Raw genomic sequence first — 16,684 nt, forward strand, 5'->3', positions numbered from 1 at the left:
ATGCACGCCAGGCGATCGGTCGTTGACAAATGCAACGTCGAAAAGTGTACGAGGTGTGAGAGAAAAAGACAGCCAGAGAGAGGGAGAGAGAGAGAGAGAGAGAGAGAGAGACTGAAAAGGAAAGGAACCTCCCAGGATGCGACACGTGCCGAACACGAGTCTCCGATCCTTCGAAACGCCGATAAAATCGTCGTCCACTACTGTGTTTCCTATTTGACCTTTGAGCACTGATAAGTTCGAATATTTTTTTTTCTGCGTTCTTTTTTTTTCTTTTCTTTTCTTTTTTTATTCTATTTTTTGTTTTTGTTTTTAAGGAGTTCTTATCTTTCACATAGGAGATGAAGTAGATGTATTAAAAAATTTAATTCGTTCGAGAAATTATTTTGACTTTTTTCCTTTGCTCAACGAAGAGACGAATAATATTAGACAAGATTAGAAGAAAAGAACGAATAACTAGAAATTTGTTCGAATTAATGACTCGAAGGACAATGTTTTGTGAGACCAAAGAAACTATCTAGGAGAAAAATTATTGTCAAAGATTGGAAAATACAATTCTAAAGAGATTAGAAGAACATATTAAAAGGAATTATTGAAACGACAAATTTTGAAACGAATAATTTAAGTAAACGATTGGATTAATATTAGAATAAAGGATTATAAACGATAAGAAAGACGCGAAACAGTTGGAGAAAAAATTGAATGAGAAAATGGTTAGAGAAAAATAAAAGTGAAAAATTAGAAATGAAAAAAAGGAACGATTAGAAGAATATTTAAACAAACGATTAAAAATTATTAGGCAGGACAAAATACAATTGAAGAACAATCGAAATGAAAGATTCGAAAAAATTAAAACAAAATTACAATGACGGATTCGTATGATCAATAAGAACAAAATTAGAACGAAAAATTTTTGAAAAATCCAATTAGAAAAATATTGAAACGAAGGATTAAAAAAAAATGATTTGAAGGATAAGAAAATAATCGATGATCAATTAAAACAAAGGATGAAAAAAACGTAGAGAACAAGATAATTATAACAAAATACTTGAAAAATTATAAAAATTAAATTAAAATTAAAGTATTAATAGAAATAAAAAAATTAAAACAAAGGATCGAGAAAGGTAGAAAACAAGATAAGTAAAAAAAAAAAAAAAAAAAAAATAGAAATTTATAAAAATTAAATTAAAATTAAAGAATGAATAAAAAGAAAACATTAAATTAAAAAGAAAATCAGAATGAAAAAAGCTCGATAGAACGAAATAGAATTATTTCGACAAAGAAATAGAATTAATTAGAAGTAAAATAAAATTAAAAAGGATTAGATGAAAGAGGAGGAGTCACTCATAAAGATCCGAATACGTTCTAATGAATGAAAGAAAAATTGTGCGAGAAGAAAATAATTTATAAGAACGAAAATCAAACGATACGATTCTGTCCAAAGTTTAGGAAAAAAAGAAACAAAAGGAAAAACAAAGAAAAACGATTATTAAAATCTACATGAACGTAGGTTAGCCTCTCGCGTGACTAAGAAAAGTTCCGGGGATAAAAGTCTTCGAATGAGTTTTCGATCGTTAACTAAGACTGTGTTCGACTTCCACGTGTTCTCTTCGCTGTAGTCGCACGACACTCTCTCTCTCTCTCTCTTTCTCGAGAACACGTGCGAGGTTTCTGTTATCGATCGAAGAGATCGATCGATCGTTCCTTCGATTGTCACTCACTTCGAAGAAGTGAAAACACTGAGACACTATCACACTTCATTCAATCAACCGTTCACTCGGTTAACTATTCTTCAAGAGAAATGATTTATTCTTTTTTTTTTTTACCAATTTTTCTTTTTTCTTTTACTTTTCTTCTTTTTTTCCTTCCTTCTTTCTTTCTTCTTTTTATTATTATTATTATTATTATTATTATTATTATTATTATTATTATTATTATTATTATTATTATTATTATTATTATTATTAGTTATTATTATTGTTATTATTATTGTTTTTGTTTTCTTTTTAATCAATTTTCCTTCAAACTAATAACGTCTTAGTCAGCTGCGTTCAATCATCTCTTATCGATCTTTGCTATGATTGGATTCTTAGAAAGATATAAACCATAAACATGTTGAATTCGATCCTTTCAAATTGATCAAACTTAAGTCCCATCCTTCAGTCAGCTGTTTAAAGAATCTTCCATCAACTTCTATGAATAGTTTCTTCTTAAGAAGATATATATGTATACATACATACATACATACATACATACATACATACATACATACACAGGCACACACACACACACACACACACACACACACATACACACACATATATATATAGGTATATAACTATGAAGAGATACCGACTTTCTTTAACAAGCACAATATTCAATCAACATTCTCACATAAATCACTACTACGAGTATATTTTTAATACAAGATAATACCAAAGAAGTAATATACGTTTGATCCTACGTAGTTTATCAGTGAGTTCTCCAGTCATCTTCGGAGTTTATCCTTAAGGAAAAACAGCACAAGTTTTAACACTGTTCTGTCACTCAAGTTCGAACGTTAAACACACATGAAGTAACTACTTTCGCCTTTGGCATGGTTGGTAGTGCCTTAGGAAATAGATGTAGGAGTGGATAGAAGGACTTACAGCTATTACATGAAAGTGGAAGAATAGCAAAAGTAAGTGGTTTGGCAAAGAGTAGAGAGAAGATGGTAAGTACTTGTATAAGAAGTACGGTGTGTCCGAGGCTAGTGCCGCTACTATCGGTAAGGATAGGAAGGCTCGTCTTGTGATGCCGATGTTACTGGTGGTGGTGAAGCAACAAGAGGAGGTGTACTTGGCGCGATCTAGCCGAGAGTGGTACCACCGGCCGGCCACTGAAGAAGAAGTGGCGTGTGCGGATCGCACGGCCGAGTTAAACGAAGACAGGAGACTCGAAACGGTAAGGGACGGAGAAGAGGCCGAAAGAGTGGTAGAAGGAGTAAAGAGGAAAGAGGAACGAAGAGAAAGAGAAGAGAAGAGAGTATGTTGGAGAAGGAGTAAGATCCTTCTTCCATCGCTCAGAAAGAGATAGATAGATAGACAGATAGATAGATAGATAGATAGATAGATAGATAGAGGGAGAGAGAGAGAGAGAGATCAAAGTAACCAACTAGATATACGATTCCACAAAAATATTTCATTTCTTTAGAAATTTCTTTTACATCGAGTATCATCTTATTTCAAATTTCCTAATCGCTATTAAAGAGCTATGCGATTCTATTCTTTTAAGAGAAAAGAAAAAGAAAAAGGAACAAAAAAAGAAGAAAGAAAAAGATTCATTAGAACACATAATCATTCATAAATATCTGATTTCTTTTAATCTCCCTAAAATCCTGTCCCTTCTTTTTTGTTCTTCTCTCTCTCTTTCTCTTCTAATCAAATCATATTTTCTAATCGTTCTGAAGTAAGAAAAAGGAAAAAAGGGATTAAGAATCCGTTCTTCTGAAGAAAAAAGAACGATGCACCAATTAGATATACACGATTCCACAAAAATATTTCATTTCTTCAGAAATTTCTTTTACATCGACTATCTTATCTCAAATTGATCTCTTATTGATATTATATATCATGACTAAACGTCTGATTTTTTTTTTTATAATTTAATCAATATTTCTAATCATTCCATATGAACAAATGAAAGGGAGAGTAAGAAATCATTTTGTTTTAATTAGAAAGTAGGAAAATAAATGGATACGGTAATCGTGATCAAATGTTTGATATTACTTGTAAATTTTTGTCGTCAATCAAATTAAAAATTTAATGTCGTTTAAACGTCAAATAAAATAAAATTTTGCTTTCTTAAATACGATATCACTTAACTTAATTATTATTTATTGACTCAATTCGATCGCTTAATATTTCTCGCGTTAAATAAATAATCTAAAATATTTGTAAATAAATAAACAAACGACAAATTATTTAACAACCATCACTTCATTCTTTTTTCCTTCTTCCTTTCTTTCTTTCTTTCCTTCTTTCCTTTTTCTTTTTCTTCTTACAAACGATTAACGCTTAAATTCTTCGCAACAACAGCAAGGACACAAACACAACGTGATAATACAATGATACCAACCAAATTACAATCCAATTACAATCCAATTGCAATCCAAAGTAATCTCAGATGCGAGGACAAAAAGAAAAGAAAAGAAAAAAAAAAATTCTTCACGCAGGACGTCGTCAGCAAGCTCGTTGAAATTTTAGATCCCTTTAAAATCTCATTTAAAGAGGGAACTTCTTATTTCTTTCTTTTTTTTCTTTCCTTCTTCCTTTCTTTCGTTTTTCTTTCGGAAGATGAACAGAAAAAAAAAAGAAAAAGAAAATAATATAACACGAAAAAAAGAAAGAAAGAAAGAAAGAAAGAAAGAAAGAAAGAAAGAAATAAAGAAAGAAAGAAAGAAAGGAAGGAAGGAAGGAAGGAAGGAGAGCGAGACTTCTTCCGTCATCGAGGGTCCCTACCTCTCTCTCCACTCCTTGCCCTCCGCGTCATCGACGAGTCACCATGAGAGAGCGTCGATCGAGCTGAATCTTCACGGTGTGGACCGGAACGTTCTTCTGAAGTGTGTTTTTTCTATGACGCAGCGGGAACACGAATCCGAGATAAGTGTAAGGTCGTTACCAGGTCTTTCTTCTGCAAGAATCATTTTAGAGTAGGTACCTACTATATAGTAGGTTAAGTAAGTAGGTAGTACATATACACATAGACATAGTCAAATACATACACTCTCTTTCTCTCTCTTTCTCTCTCTCTCTCTTTCTCTCTCTCTCTCTCTCTCTCTCTCTCTCTCTCTCTCTCTCTCTCTCTCTCTCTGGAGTGTCTTTAAACCGCGTAAATTTTCAAGGAGAAAACGCTCGCTAATAGAGACGTCAATCCGTCCGACGGCTGACGAAGGAAAACGGTTCTCCTGAGTCGTCAAGGAAATTAGACGAGTTGGGAGGTAACGATCGTCTCTGGTAGTATTTTCACCGAATCGAGAAGTGCCGAGGAGAAATTAGAGAAAATCATATTTCTTAGCTTAAGAAGTTCGTTGACTCTTTCTCTTTCTCTTTCTCTCTCTCTTTCTACGTGATAATAAGATAAAACAGAGAGAGAGAAAGAGAGAGAGAGAGAGAGAGAGAGAGAGAAAGAGAGAGAGAGAGAGAGAGACAGAGAGAGAAAGAAATAGAAAATGAATGAGGAAGATAAAGTAAGAAAGAGAGAGAGAGAGAGAGAGAGAAATAGAAAAAGAGTGCGAAAGATAGATTAAGAAAAAGAGACACAGAGAGAGAGATAGAGAGAGAGTGAGAGAGGGAGAGATAGGTATCACGATAAATCAACTTTTCCCTTTTAAAATTACGGATAATTTATCCGAGGCACGATAGCACGAATTATCGTATCAACTCAAGGATGTTTCTCTATAATTTCTTGCGGCCCCTAGCGCGATTACTTTTCTCGAGCGATTACCGTCATTAGTTGAAAGATTCATATAAGAAGAGGCATCTGAGGTGAAAAAAAAAAAGAGAAGAAAGAAAAAGAAAATGGGTAAGAGAAGAATGTCAAGGAGTATCCATCGTAGAATCTTGCTAACAGAAATGTCATTGCTTTTTGACACAGATATTATTCATCCCTTTTCTTTTTTGAAAAGAGCTGATTTATCTGCTGAGTTTCTTCAAGTAAGGAAAATAAAGAAATAAGGAGGGAAGAGAGAGAAAGAAAGAAAGAGAGAGAAAGAGAGAGAGAGAGAGAGAGAGAGAGAGAGAGAGAGAGGGAGAGAATTAATTCATCAAGTGCTATACTATAAAAAAAAAAATTTGTAACTCGAATTTAAATATTTTATGTTAATTTTTATTTACATTTAATGTAATTTACTTAAAATAATGTCAATTATAATTTGATATAATTTTAATCGATTTTACAGCTGTAGTTTTAATTGTTAATAAAAAGGAAATAAGACATTTGCAAAATCACTTATAACAGAAATAATAAAACTGAACATTTCGAAAATTGTATTAATAAAAAATTGACAAAATAGAGGTCTTATTGTATGTCCTATAACATGACAATTAACGTACGAATCCATTACAAATAAACATCTTTTTCAGATGTTTATTGAGCTTGAACTTGTTTTTAAAAATAGAACTTGTTTTTTTATACTTGAAGTTGTTTTTAAAAATAGAAAAATTGAATATTACGTACATACACAATTGATTCATCACTATCTTGTAAAAGTTACAAGATATGTTTAAAAGTATCTACTTCAAAAAATTAACGAAATTAAAGTTCTGTAACATGTAATCAACGTGCCGTTTCAACTATACACCTGTTACGTACTTGGACTTGTTCCTTTAGTGGAAAAATCGAATATCGCGTATGGTCAGTCATCGATGTCTTGTAAAAGTCATGAGGTGTCTCGTAAGATAACTTCAATCTACCAAAAAAAAAACAAACAAACAAACAAACAAATAAAAAAAAGAAGAGAGAAAAAATCAAGAAAAAAGAAATAAAGAATAAGAGAGAAAGGACATGGTCGAGCCTCCTGGACAGGATATATCACGTGTCCACCTTTGAAATTCCCTAGAAGCACGTAGCCATCCAACGAGACAACCAGCACTGGATGCTTTTCACGTTGCCCTTGTTCAAGACGCATTGCTACCGTTTCGAGTTCCCTCTTCGAGTCACTACTGAATACTCGTAACGCGTTCTACCTTCGGCATCGGGCCGTCCTTGTATTATGGTAAACGAGACATCGGAGGTAGGTTGCCACTCAGGTATTCCTCGTACCACTTTTCCCTCTGTTTTACCCACCCTCTTTCTTAGAAAGAGGGATTCCCCTTTCTATCCGTATGAGATCGTAACGTGTATCTAAACGATTTGAAAAATGTGATTAACTAGTTAAACTTAGGATTAAATTCATAGTGACAGAATTCCGCCTAAGAAATTTTAACGGAATATACAAACAAAAATTTACGATACTTTTCCGATCACCTACGGTATAACATTAAATCACGATTGAAGATACAATAAAAACAGATTGTAAATTTTTTCAACATAAGAATGTAACGTCAAATTTGTATGACAAAGGTTTTTACATTAAAACTAATCAATCGTGAATTTACGGAAAAAATATTTAAGTGAAAAGTTCTGTTATTAATTTACTTGAATTTTTTTCAATTAATCGAAATAACATTTATATAAAAAAAAAAAAAACATTAATACTTTTCTAACAATGAATACTAATGCAAAGAAATACTATATATAAACGAAAGTACTATAATACACAAAATTAAAGAGAGTATTTCATTAATATATTAAGAAATACTATACAACATTAATAAACTATATATAACACTAAAAAATTAAAGAATTTTTTTACGGAAAATAATAATATATTAGCTTCATTAGTTTCGACATAAAATGCTTGAAAATTTCGACATTATTTACTAAGCAAGTCAATATTTTTAAATTACATTCTAGACATTCGGAAAACATCAGAATTAAAAGATTCGAGTTCTCCAAATAAAAAAAAAAAAAAAAAAAAAAGAGAAGAAAAAAAGAAGAAGGATTTAAAATATGTTCAAATATTTCCAGTCGTAACATCGTATAGATAAAAAGATAAATTCATTCCAAATTAATACTACGATCCCTTTTTTCCTATGTAAGATAGTCGAGAAGAGAAATTTTTCTTTATCCTCCTTCATTTTATTCCTTGGTTGGAATAGAATATAGAGAAGAGTAACGGATAACGAGCGATAAATAGTATTAACGATGTTAGCACCCTTCGTTGAGATCGCACGACAGTACTGATTATTAATCGCGATCGTTCGTCAAAAGCACCTCTTCGAGAGATCTTCGTGCAGATCCACACGGTCCAATAAATCCTTCCCCGCGATTCCATATACCCCGACGAACACAGGATCAACTGACTACTCGGCGAAAGCTAGGCTAGAAACGATCGATCATTGCCTTCGACATAGCCACGTGGATAAACTACCGTCATTGTCGAGATGAACATTATTTTCTTCTATCTTTAAAATTCATTTCTGATCATCAATTTCATTATTTTTGTTTACGATAAAAATAATCATTTCTTTATTAATCATATAATCTAATAATTATTTCTTTGGCAAATCCAAAAGTGATATATCTTCAATCAACTTCAACTTTCATGAAAAGTTACTGACAAAAATCATAAATTTTACTTTTTTTTTTTTATTTAAAATAAAAATAATCATTCTTTTATTAATCTTATAATTTATTGATTATGCAATATAATTTAATAATTATTTCTTTATAATTCAGTGATTATTTCTGTGACAAACATAATCGATATCTTCGAATAACTTCACATTTTATAAAAAGTTATTGACGAAATAAAATAACTTATCTCAGAATTAATTAGATCAGAAACAAGCGATCATTCGCTTCAGTACAGTCATACGGATAAATTATTGTAATGAACGTTATTTTTTAACTTTAACATTCGTTTTCGATCCCCAATTTCACTGCCTTTATTATACAGTAAAAATGATTATTTTTTTATTAATTTTATAATTTAGTGATTATATCTTTGACAAGTTTAAAAGTGATATCTTCGGTCAATTGTAGATATCATAAAAAGTTACTAGGATAAAATAAAAAGTAACTTGATGAATTTGAATATTAATCATATAAGATAATGTATATATATCTATTGTATATTAGGTTATATATATATATATATATATATATATATATAAAACCTAAAATTAAATTTCAATTTCTTAACTTATAGTTACTAGAAATAATTCAACACGATTTTATGATTTAATGATATATTATTATGCAGTCCTTCGTAATTAAAAAAAAAAAACAAATCGCCCTTCTAACTAGGTAAATTTATTAACTTTGTAAATGAAAGACTAATGAGTTGACAAGTTTTTTAATTAACAACTACTAATACGTGATTATGCACAATAAAAGAATTCGAAGCAAACATAAAAAGATTGTCGAAAAAATACAGGGACTAAACGGCGAAATGAACGAAAAGTTCAACTTGAGATATTTAAGTAGTTCGATTATTGATAATACGCAAGCCAATAAATCGTGGAGAAAATTCATCGGTCAGGTAAATTTTCGAACTATCGGACAAACCCATTAAATATTTGAGCGAATGAAAAAGGCATTATAAAATGGGGAGGCAGATATAGGACACGTGTACAAACGCATACATACATACGTACGCATGCACACATATACATTTAGTAGAGCAAGAGTTAAAAGAGAAAAAGTTTAATGCCTCTCTTGTAAATGGGAGTTAATCTATCACTAAAAAGGTGTTTCTAATACTTTAGGAAAAAATAATAAATAAAAAGAAATAAAAAGAAATAACATAAATAAAAATAAAAAGATGAATTAAAAAAAAAAAAGAAAAGAAAGAAAGAAAGAAAAATAAAGATAACATAAATAAATGCAACGGTGATATTCAAAGGAAGCGAAATAAGAAAATGAATTGTTGTGTTGTCATTGATCGAAAGAGAAATATTTCTTTTTCCTCGAGAATGAATATTTTCGTTCTTATTCCTATATATAGAAAATGGTTTTTATCTTAATAGGACATCTCGGATATGTCTTCAGCAATGAGATAGAAATGAATAAATATCTATGTTTCCTTATCTATCCGACACCCGTTATATCTAAAGGATATTCCTTAAACGTTCTCCCTAGAGGGGAAGGAACTTTTACGAGACGCGCATTCGTTATCCATTAAGGTAAGTGTAGCGCGTGTGGTCATTCCAGACGCGCACATGCGTCCGATATTCATGGGTATCGGCTATTCAGCTTGTGTGCCCGACCGTAATTGATATATCATCATAGACCCTATGATGTAGTCTTACGGTTCTAGGGCCCTATCATCTCTAACGTGACGTAAAAAGCTACAACATTAACGCCTAGTTCTGTCCATCAATTATTATCGACTGATCGATGGGTTATATAACAAAGAAAAAAGATTGACAACCCGCTGAAAGTTAGAATAGGGTTTAGAAAATTCGTTTTAATCTTTTCTTTCGGTTTTTTTTCCCCTTTTATTTTTAATTTTTTTAATTTTTTCTTTTGTTTTGTTTTCTCTTTTCCTCTTTTCTTGTTCTTTTTTCTTCATTCTTTCCTGAAACCTTGGACTCAGCAGTGATTATGTAAGATAGATAAAAATCTGATAAGAGGATTAAAAGATCGTGTAGATTTATGGGATTCTTTTCCTTTATCTTTTTTCTTTTTTTTCAATTTCTTTCTTCCTTTCTTTTCCGGAATCTCGAATTCAATGTACACAATCCGGATTCTAAATATTACAGATGGATTAGGATAATTAGAATTTTTTTATTTTTTATGTTTTTTCTTTTTTTTTTTGAAAAAATTAGAATTTTCTTTTTTTTTTTGATAAACCTTTTTTTGATATTTGCAAAATATTCAGATAAAAATAATTAGAATTCTTTGATCAATGTTTTAGGTGCTACAATGGAGAAAAATAAGTTTAGAATTAGAATTAGAATTTTAATTACTTTATATTAAAATTGATAAGACATTATTAATGATATGTTAATTTTTAAATTATTTTCTACATTCGATTAATTTTATGCGAAATATTAGAATATGTATAAGTGTATAAAAATTATATATTCAATTTCTACACACGACGATGACGTCATTTAAAATCGTCGTATAAAATATTACATAAAAGTTTTTGTGGCTTAATAGCACATTACAATCACATAGAATTCTAATAAGTACTGTAAAAAATCATTTTCCTCATAAACCCCATCCCATATCTATATAACACTCGGATTACTTCAAATATTAGTAAACAATATCAGGTATGGAAAAAAGTATATAATAGTAATAACTTTTATTGAGGATTTCGATATTACCCATTGATCAAAACTAGTATAATATTGTAAATAATATTATATTTATTTAAATATAAAATTATAAAAATTCCGACAATATATAATTTTTGACCAATCCAAAAATATTATATAATAAATTTAATTATTAATCCAAATTTCTTTCGTATTATATTATCTATATTCTTTACTTAATATAATATTAAACTATACTAGTGTTGTTTATTTAGATATAAAATAGTAAAAATTCAATTGTTATTTATTGATCAATCCAAAACTGTTCCAATATCTATTATAAAAAATAAAACATATCTTCTCTCTCTCCCTCTCTCTCTCTCTCTTTATAAATATATATATATATATATATATATATATATATATATAAAGGGAATGATAAATATAATATATTATTATTATGTATTATATGAAAAATATCAAAATAAATACTTATTCATTTTCTTTTATTTCTTTCTTATTAAAATCTCAATCTTGAATTCGAATAGATCGAAAGAGATCGATGAGGATTAATGTATATTATTATCAACGAAATATTAAAAGTAATGGAAAATGTTGAAAAAAAGAAACATTTGTTATCTCGAGCATATACGGGATGATGGTTTCTTCGTCTTCTTTGTCGTTGTCTCTTCTCTTCGTGGACGTTTGAAAAGCAACGTCCGGGGTATAGGGTTACGACGTGAAAGCAAAAAGTGAAAGAACGGAGGAAAAAAAATGACGTTGGACCGTGGCCGTACCTCTCGCACCATACAGATTTCAATCTGTGCCTCGAGAGAAAGAAAGAGAAAGAAAGAGAAAGAAAGAGAAAGAGAGGGAAAGAGAGAGAGAGAGAAAAACGTAAGAATGTCGTAATCTCGAGTGAAACATCTGTAAGAAAGAGAGAGAGAGAGAGAGAGAGAGAGAAAGAGAGAGAAAATCTTGGCCTCTTCGGTGCCTTCTCAGTGCGACACACGATAGAAATTCTTTCGAGTACGGGAATCTACCGACGAGAGTTACGATATAAATATTATCGTTCCTACGATTCGACTACGTCTATTATTGCCAGCTTGCGAATAAACCATCCGAAAAGTTTCTAACAACTTCGCCAATAACTAACGTCGACATACTTCTAACAATATCTTAGTTGCGAATTAAACAACCTCCCGGTGTTTATAATAAACTATAGTTTTTTTTTTCAATCGATCGGTCGATAAATGACGGTGGATATTTTTTTTTCTTTTTTTTTTTTTCTGAGGACTATCGAGGGAGTTTCAATATATTATTACATTTGTCTGTCTCGGTTTGGACAATAAGTAATGCCGAAATTTGTATACTTGCTAATATATTTTGTAACACTATTAATAGTATTATTTAGCAATAAATAGCCCTAATATTTTCATATCCGAATATTTTTTTATCCGAATAAATAACATTGATTACAGTAATACGTTTGTCTTAAATGATTAACAAGTGAAGTCGATATTTTTAGTATTTTTTTATAATAGCAATATATAATTACTGATATTATTATATATTTACTGATTTTGCATTGGTCGATAAGTAACAGTGAAATATTTAAAGAAATTTGTATTTCAATAAACAATATTAAATATACGTTTAATAAACGATATTGAATACTGTATTAGGCTTAATTTGATCAATAATGAACGCTGTAATTTGCAATATATTTTTACTTAAATAAGAACTTACCATTAGAATATTGTATTAGACTTGATTAATAAGTAATCTTGAAATCTTCAATGATTTTTATAATATTGTACCATTATTGATCGGTCAATAAATAACGTTGGAATTTTGAATACTATATATATATATATATATATATATATATATATATATATATATATATATACATATTTATATGTTCCGGCCATAAATGTCGGAGCAAATATCTTACAAACTGATTGATGTTACAAGGAAGTTTATTAGAAACAAAAAAGTTGCATAACCCTAAGTCAGTTACAGAGCGCATAAAAATATTTTTTTTATTTGTGACTTTTGCGAGCTACGATGGTCAGCATAATTTTTTTTTTGAACGGATTAATTTTATAATCTTTTTTTTTTACAATTTTATTTAGCAGTGGCCATTTTCAATCAAAATCATATGTAATAAAAAATTTTCTATTGTGCAAGTTTTACAAGATAATCGACATTTTAACAATTGACCAACAGATTCATATTATACTGCAATTCATACTCCATACTATACAAAATACATTAGTTTCGTATCAATCATTTGTATACTTTTACGAGTTGAAAGTGATTAATGATACCCTTCAACGTAATCGAACAAAATAGTTTATGATTGTTTTTAAAATCGTAGTATAAAAAATCAGCTACTTTAATTCTTAGGATGTCGATTATCTTATAAACAATACACAGTCTCTAATAACTTTATATTAGATATAATTTAAATTGCAAATGTTACTGCACAACAAAATAAGCATTCAAAAAGAATTATAGATATTCAACAAAACTATGCTGACTTTCATAACTCAAAACAAAGTTCTCGAGTAAAACAAAAAAAAAATTGGAATTATGTACTTTGTATTGACACTGAGCCATGGAAATTTCTCTTATTAAACTTTCTTGTTACTTCAACGAGTCGCGAAATATTTGCTCGGACATTCGTGGACGGATATATTCTATATACGTACGTATAGTTAATATTATACTATTTTGAACAAATATTTATCATATAATAAATAATAATGTACTTTTGTATATATATCATTTTATATATATATATATATATATATATATATATATATATATATAAAGATTATACATAATAAAATGTCTTTAGATAATAAAAAATAACGTATGTAATGATTATTAAAGATAACGAATTTTAAACAGGTTATCATGGCGTCACATCAAGAGAGGTTATGAAAGTTCTATAATCGAAATTAATTAAAAATCAACAGGCCAACCGTGAGAAGATGAATTTCGCGGATATTTAATTTTCCCTGTACGTGCACAGAACGGAACGTATTGCCGCGACTAAAGCCAACACAAAAGTAACGTTACAGGCGCTCGCTTTAACCGGTAGCAATTTGGAAGCCGAATAAGAACAATGGACGAGGAGTGAGTAAAGCAAACTCAAAAGCTAGTGTATACGTATGGCTAGATGCGTCTATATGTTTGTGTGTGTATGTGTGTGTATGTGGGTGGGTAGGTGGGTGGATGTTTGTACGTACATAACATCTATAGGATATTACAAACAAAAGTAACGTTCAACAAACGATAGAAAGAGAAAAACTGTTCGTTGTATTTTAATGAAGTAATTTTGTAATTTTCCCGCTTAAAACATTCAATAGTGAATACTTATCAAATAGAAAATGACATTATCGATTGATACGTTATTTGATTGATACGTTATATTCCAATTTTAAGTCGGCAAAATGTTACATTTTTATATGCATTATTATAAAATTTTGAAGATTAAAATTTTTCTTTTAATTATTTTGTCTTTTTTAGAAAAAAAGAAAAGAAAATTGTAATGATTGTAAATGATTATAAATATTTACGTTTGAAACAAATTGTATAAATTATATTTTCTAGAAATAACATCCATCTCAGCCGATTAGGATGAATGTAACAATATTATCCTCTACATAAAACCAAGAAATAAAAATACATATTGTCATGCTTATATCAAAATAATGAAAAAAAAAAAAAGAAAATATTCGCGAACAATCACAAATGAATTTAAAACAAATTTTCTAATCTACATTTATACTTATAAATTTTATACTCAAATAATTTTGATCTTTAAGCCGATAAAAAATAATGAAACAAATATAATACTTTTACGTAAGAACAATCAAGAATAATATTTGATCTCAGTTTATAAAAAAGAATAAAACAATAATTTAGCATATGTAAAATCAACAAATAAAAATATTTATTCTCGTTTATACATCGTGCTAAACGAAATGAAACAAAAGCAAACAAAAAGCAACAAAAACAAAAAAAAAAGAAAGAGAGAAAAGATAAGATCGTCGTACTTACCAAAAACATAGATATTTGCTTCCGCGTTCATGGACAACACCTGGATGTGGACATCGTTGATAAAACATAACTGGAAACACAAAAGTGAAAAGTACGTGAAAACAAGGATGACAGGGCACTTTGAGAGAAAGGCGAAGACAGTTGTAAACAAGACAACTGAATTACGTTTGGAAGGTAAGTGAACGTTGGTAAACGATGGCGATTGGCCCATTCGAACGGTTTCGCGTTTTCGTATTCGCGAATTCGATTACGCGGAACATGTCTGAACGTTCGGAACGATCTCAAGAATGATCTCTAGATCACTCGAAGAGAAGGCAACTTCGTTTATCGCCTAACAGATTCTATCCACTCCTTTTTCTCTTCCCTCGTAATATCGATAAAAGGAGACATGGTATATAAGTATGTATGTATGTATGTATGTATATATGTATGTATATATGTATGTACTCATATACGTATGTACGTACTACTCTTCACGATCTAATGGATGAGATACGTTATGTTACATATAAACATTGTGTGCTTATATATGTATATATATATATATATATATATATATATATATACATATATATATATATATATATATATATATATGTGTGTTACGTACTCGACGCTTGGTCAACTCTGATCCAGACTATCTCTGTAATGATACTACACCGATAAGTCGCGTTCCGAAATCGAGAAATACTTTTCCTTGGAAAAAGACGTACGCTCCTTCCCTGAGAACTGTCTTACCGTTATTTGGAGAAAAAGCGCGGGAAACTTGATTGACTGGACGTTCGTCAATATGTCGTGTATTATACGATCGATGGAGATATTATATTTCTTCGTAATATCAAAAGAATTTTGTTCACCACTTACAGAAACGAAAAAAGAATTATATATATATATATCGAATTAACTTACATAACGAACATTATAAAAATTATGAAAATTGTTGAAGATACTTATATGTGTATTTATTACGTTTGGCTTAAGTTGTTTCTACAGTTACGTACATGTTTATGTGAAAACCAAGTGAACACGCGATCTCAGTCTCTCAACTGCCATAAGCTTTCTGTTAGCTTTAATGTTGCAGTTAACTTTTATTTTAATTCAATTTATTAACACGTATCGATTACCAATATCTATATATTACCAATATCAATAATGTAGGTTTATCATAAAATATTCATTCATCTAATATTAATAAAAATAATTTGAAATTTTTACCTTTATCCGAATCTACAATCTAAATGAGTTTTATTTTTTCTTTTTTTTTAATTTAAACAAAATATTTCTTTATTACACAGTAATTATTTATTGTTTGTATTATTTTGTTAGATAAAAACATTTTTAACTTGTACATATCTTTTTAATAGATCGTCATCGATTATCTTTGTACCAGAGTACGAAGTATATATATTAAAGATGAAACTATTGTAAGTTACATCAACTATAATAAACTTTATAATATTATGTCAATTAATACGATTTTATTGTTGATTAGAATTATTTAAATAGAAGAATACTTGTAGAATGCAAGGATGTTATTGACAATTCGTAAAATAAATCAAAAATAGTATGAACTATTTCTAGAATAGTATAAACTATATTTACCTGTGAAGGTAAATTAACATTATTATCGATTACACGGAAGATAAATTGTGATTATTATTATTAAAATCATTACCGACAATTCGCAAGAGAAATCATAGATATTACCGACAACCCGTAAGGTAAATTAGGATTATTGACAATTATCCGTAAGGTAAATTGAA

The 16,684-nt window shown here is 29.6% G+C and overlaps 1 long non-coding RNA gene across 1 annotated transcript; it reads right to left on the reverse strand.

Moving 5' to 3' along the window:
* Positions 1-6,063: 6,063 nt before the first annotated feature.
* LOC146872608 (uncharacterized) lies at positions 6,064-15,311 on the reverse strand. The gene is made up of 4 exons (XR_014982917.1): positions 15,253-15,311; positions 15,087-15,183; positions 14,922-14,991; positions 6,064-6,445 (listed from the first exon to the last, which is right to left on the reverse strand). It is a non-coding gene; the product is annotated as an uncharacterized LOC146872608 (long non-coding RNA).
* Positions 15,312-16,684: the final 1,373 nt, after the last annotated feature.

The sequence above is a fragment of the Vespa mandarinia genome, chromosome 13, assembly GCF_050613455.1.
Source record: "Vespa mandarinia isolate Hongniang chromosome 13, ASM5061345v1, whole genome shotgun sequence".
Taxonomy (NCBI): domain Eukaryota; kingdom Metazoa; phylum Arthropoda; class Insecta; order Hymenoptera; family Vespidae; genus Vespa; species Vespa mandarinia.